This window comes from Euprymna scolopes, chromosome 36 (genome assembly GCF_053919585.1).
Source record: "Euprymna scolopes isolate OS-2025 chromosome 36, ASM5391958v1, whole genome shotgun sequence".
Lineage (NCBI taxonomy): Eukaryota > Metazoa > Mollusca > Cephalopoda > Sepiida > Sepiolidae > Euprymna > Euprymna scolopes.
The window spans coordinates 88,485,917-88,491,916 of NC_136517.1; positions in this window are offsets into that span (position 1 = coordinate 88,485,917).

A 6,000-nucleotide genomic window follows, 5' to 3' on the forward strand; every position below is an offset into this window, starting at 1 on the left:
GGTCCAAGGATATACCCTTGGGGCACATTTATATCATATTGTTTAGATGTATGACCGTCTAGGAAAATCTGGATTTTTCTCTTATCTAAGAAGGATTTAATTATGTTTAGTATTCTACCAGTGATACCGTATGATCTGATTTTCCTGAGGAGACCCTCATGCCATACCCTGTCAAAAGCTTTAGATATATCTAGAGCTACCGCTCTGCCCTCCCCGGCTTTCTCCAGTGAATGGTATATACGTTCAGAGATTACAGTTAGGATGTCTGCTGTGGAACGGGCTTGTCTAAATCCATATTGTTGGTCAATCAAAAGTTTAGCATCTGTAAGGTGATGGACTAGAGCATGGTTAATTAAGGTCTCAAATATTTTGGAAAAAAGTGGGAGGAGGCTAATGGGGCGATAATTTAATGGGTCCGTTCTTTCGCCAGAATTCTTGAATAATGGTACCACAGAACCAGTTTTCCAACAGCCCAGAAAGCAAGATTCATTAAGACATTTGTTGGAGTTTGGAGAGAACTGGAGCTACATCAGCTGAGCACGTTTTTAATAGCACAGCTGGGATGAGATCGGGTCCACATGCTTTGGAAGTGTCAAGGTTTTTTTTATGATAGCATGCACCTGAGTAGGGGTGATTTTCAGATCGTCTAGCGTGGCGTATGTCCGCATAGGAAAGTCAGGTAGGGGGTGGTTGGAAGGGTCCAGTGTGGAGTTTGAGGCAAACCGACTGCCAAGCATGTTAGCCTTCTCGGTTGCTGAGCAAACAGCCTCGTGATTGTTGGATAGTGGGGGAATTGTTGATTGCCTATTATTTACTACACTGTTGTAGATTTTCCAGAAGTCATGAGTTCCTAATTTCTGTGCTTCGATGCGTTTTTTAGTGGTTTCAGTAAATTCTCTTTTAGCTGTCGCTATTTCTTTCTTAACGTTACTTCTAGCTTCTATGTACTTCTGTCTGTTTTAACTGGACTTATTTAGGAAATGGCAGTTGCGCAAGTCGAAGTAAACCATCGGGGAGAGTGGGGCTTGCTATAAAATTTCCGCATGGGGTATGTGCTTCAATTGCAGTTTTGAACCATTCAGTGGTCTCATTTGCGCACTGTTCAGCAGGAAGAGAAAAGATATTTTCCCATAGGGCATCTCTGATAAGATCTCTGATGGCTTCCCAGTCAGCCTTTTTATAATATCTCGTTGTTTTGAGCACTGGCTCTTCAGTTTGGGCTCTAGAGTTTAGGGCGATTCCAACCATTATCACTGCATGATCAGCGTTCTCAAGTGAGCTGTCGACATTCGTTATACAATCATCGGGAACTGTGATCAAAAACAGATCTAGAAGTGATGCGTATTGTTCTTTCTGATCAGGGAAACGGGTTGGGAATGTAACAATTTGTGATAGGGAGTGAAATATAGAGAAGCTATGTGTTGTTCTGCCCGCTGTGTCTGTGTAAGTAGAGAATCCCAACTAGTTTTTGTGGCGGACATTCAAGTCACCAAATACATGTACTTGTGCGCTAGTGTCGAGGGAAAGTGCTGTGTCTATGCTGTCAGAGACTTTGGTTATTATGGTGCAGTCCTGGGTCGAGGGAGAGAGGTAGAGAAAATAAAGTAGCTAATGTTGTGTTGCATGTTAAGTCTAAAGCACATAAAGGCTTGGTCGTCCGATTCTAGGTTTGTTTCTCTCGTCAAGGGAAGGATATTACGAATGTAAACTCCAAGTCCGTGCATGTGTCTGTCAGAGTCCTTACGACAGAATGGGAGATATCCAGTCAAGTTAAAGTAGTTAGAGGGGATGGAGGAGTGTAGGTTAGTCTCACTTAGTGCTAAGATATCTGGGGTATTTGTAAGGAGAAATGCTTCTACATCAGCTAAATTAGTTCTAAGCCCACGGATGTTCGTGAATGCAAGCCTCAATGGAGGAGGCAAGTTGGATTTGTTTGACCTTAACCCTGGTGTAAGCTTATTTTTAGATTGTACTGTCATCTTATTTTTTTTTTTAAAGAGTTTCAGTTTAGGTAAGGGGGAGCTGAATAGGAGGTTATGCAGAGTATCGCACATACAACACAAGTAGACCATCAGCTGACCTTTCTTCAATTAGGATTGTGGCCTCAGGAAATCCCACCAGGGATGAGTGCAGGGTTCCTTTCCATGAGCAACATGGCACTACAAACATCCCGATATTATACAACTGTTGATGGAGCAGCCGCTCTAAGCGCTGCCAAAGAGTTAGGGCACCTGTACTACAAGTCGGAAACAACAGCCAGGAACTGTTAATCCGGTACCCTCAACCCATCAGAAGAAGGTCAACCCAATCTAATTGCACAGGCATATGTGCACTCAAGCGCACCCAAGTACCCAGTTTTGAGGGGTGGGTTGTGTCGGGAGTGGGGAAGACGACGTTCATTGCCCTAGACAAGAAACAATATCTACCACTGTGTGTTTCTGTCGAATCACTGTGATATCGTCTCTGTGCCTGACTAATAGGCAAAGAAGTATGGAAGCCGGGCGATAGACAGAGCCTATCTACTCCTTAAGCAGTTTAGGTTTTCAAACCGGTAATTTGTTTGAATCACCAGCTCTAGGAAGGTTGTCACCCAAGACTGAAGAGACCTCCCTTCCCTTTGGTTTAGTTTAAGAGTTTTCCTTCTCCTAGACGGATGATCTGGGAAGATCTATGTGGCCCGTCATCATTGAGAGGGTTTGCTCCGCGCCTGGGTCCTAATTCAAGTATTTCTGCGACGCCGCGTGGTTAGTTAGTGTTACTGGGTTAGTTTGTAGAGGTTATATATCTGCTGAATAGTTACACTCCTCAAAGTGATTAAGCAACTAAGTTTGTTCGGAGTTGATGTGGTTTGAGGCTTTTCCTTTATTTTATTTATATGTTAGTTTAGGTATAGGATAACGTTACAGTATGAGTAGGCATTAAAAATTGAACTAAGAGTTGTGCTTAATCTCTGTATATTTTAGATGACAGGAGGGTTAAGATGTAAGTGCAATACAGTACGGATAAAACAGTAAGTAAGTTTTACGTCATGTGTAATTTGGTAAATACTTATATGGTTTTCAATAGATGCGAATAAGTTGTATTAAGTATGTGTCTATTATTAATGGAAGATAATTTCAGCTTTCAGTTAAGAGTCATGGGACATTTTGCATAACAAGGCGTATCGGTTCAGTTTCGTATTAATCGTTGCAAAACTATCTAGGAGAAGACATAGTTATTTAATGCATGTCGCTTTGCTTCTGAGTACATACTTTGGCCGTTAAGTACCTACCTGGATAGGAATGGACTCTAATGCATGTAATATGAGATCCGTAAATAAAACGACAAGCAACTAAGCCAAAGAAAGCTTTAGACCACAGAATAAATTTGACTAATTAAGAAGAGCTTATTGGGGTCAGAGAAATTATATCAGAGCAGGTGCTTAAGTGGCAAAACTGCTAAAATATAGTAATGAACACAGTCTCAGTGATGCACAGGCTTATAATAAATTCCTCTGTAAAAAGACACTTTTAAAACAGGAGTCAAAGGAGCAGATGCTCAGGCACCCCTAGCATCCCCCTCTCTGCACGTCCCTGAAGTGTGCTTTAACCAACACAAAGCGGTTCCTTTACACATATAGAACATACTCCCAAAGTTAAATGTCTCTGTAATGTGAAGATTTTGCTGTTTCGACATCAATAGTCACTTACTCTAATACTAACCTTAAAGCCTTTTTATTCAAGCAACAATTTAATCCCAGTATCCAAAACACGCCATTAAAAAAAAACGCTTAAAGAAAAGAAACATTGCCAAATAGCTGGGGAACCTTAGCAAACGAGGTTAGCGAGGTGGAGCTGATTGATGGTCTTAAACAGAGATAGTTTCTTAGACCGTGTGACAGGAAATAATCTTTTAGTGGCAAGGGTAGATATTTAGAGCGAAGCTGCTAAATGCAATCTCGCGGACAGACCTACCAGTCCTTGATTGACAATATTTGAATTATTGATGCCTCATCTGTCGGCCATTACAAATTTGCAACTGTTTTATCCACAAGACAGCAAAGGACGAAATCACATTTCTAGCAATCCAATAAATCCTCAGCTGCTGTACGATTAGATGCTTTTCGTGGTAGCTCATCGATTTACGATGGCCTTAGCCGCTACTACTACTACTACTACTACTACTACTACTACTGCAAATTTGAATGAACTTATCTTTGTTTAATATAATCTTGACTGTTAAGAGTCTATTCCCTCATCTTATATTTAATGGCAGAACACACACACACACACACACACACACACACACACACACACACACACACACACACACACACACACACACACACACACACACATATATATACATAAGAGGTCGCCTTGCGTGGCCCGGTCGTAAAATACTCTTAAATTCTAAATTATGCAGATGGCCTATTTATTATTATTCATTACTAGTATGGATACCCAGCGTTGCCAGGGTCGACATGAAGTTCGGTTTGGCCACACCTGCTATACTAAGAATATTGACCAGTTTTTCATTATTATATGTCAACTCCATCATTACCCCAACAAAGATTGTTGCATAGGGGTTATATTAGAAGGGATGACGTATGTTATATTTGTCGTTGCTTGTTCATATTGGTGGCATAGACAGCGTATATATAAAGAGAGGTACATTTCAAAGTGAGAGACGGAAACATGTAATACCTTTGAGAGGGGGATAGATATATAAGATATATAGATAGAAGAGAGATTGACATTTATACAGCTCTGACAGTCCTGGGAGTGTTTCTATAAACATTATCTTTCTTTAACACATATTATTTTTGAGATGATGATTCTCAGTGTTTTATCATAATGAAGGAACATTCATTATTGCTTGATACTGAGATTGAGACACATTCTTAAGATGATAGAGACACATTCTTAGATCAGTTTATACACAAAGTTCTTATAATACAACTTTACAATACCTTTGTTGTGGAATAACATAACACGAAGACGAAATTTACAAAAATATGATGATGTTCGTTTATTCCATTCGACCAGTCAATGGCTTTGCATCAAGGAATTCAAAGTTTCTACATTATTTCCTTCTTCAAACCTTCGCTTCCAAGGCGGATGTCAGCTCTGTCTGTTCGACCCTGTCCCGGCACTGACTTCTCTCTCTGATTGACTCACTGCTCTCCTAAAGCTCTAACTATATTGAGAACTCATCTCTTACTCATGACGTCATTGCATGACCAAACACCGTGCACATCGATCCCGTGGCCTGACATGCCTCACGTTGTCTAAAACAATAAAAAAAATATTTTGCTCTTTTTATTGAGCACTATCTAACAACCTCGTTGTCTTCATTAGTCCCGACGTTTGAACACCTCAAACCTGAATATATATATATATATATATATATATATATATATATATATATATATATATATATATATATATATATATATATAAAGCGAAAATGTATGTATGTATGTGTGTGTGTTCGCTTTTTCTGTATGTCTACAAAAGGCTTTTTCAGAGAAGCGGTCGCTCGCTTCACAACTTTTTAAAACTTTTTATATCACATATAAATCGTAATACCTCACAGTTAACAATGAAGCTCTCCTGTCTATTTAATTTGGTCGATTTCGGGAAGATAAATATTCAACATTTGTCGCTCGCCGCATGTGGGTTAGTCTTTTTCCTATAACATCTTGGGAAAATAAAAATCCCAGAGTCAAACTTGACCTCATTAACTCATTAAAACGGGCACCTGCCAAATCCTAGTAATTAAATAAATTCAAACGTGTTTCCGTTAGCATCTCGCGGTGGGGCAATGGTTAACGTCGCACGTTTTTTTTCACACTTTAATTTACAACTTTGCCTCAACGGTTCGGGTTCGATCCTCATACTTACTTTTTTTTACCCCCACCCCACCCCCGGAGTTTCCACACACACCTCCAAACACCCGGGCAACGCCGGGTACCCCTCGCTAGTATATATATAAAAGTTAACGTGTGTGTGTGTGTGT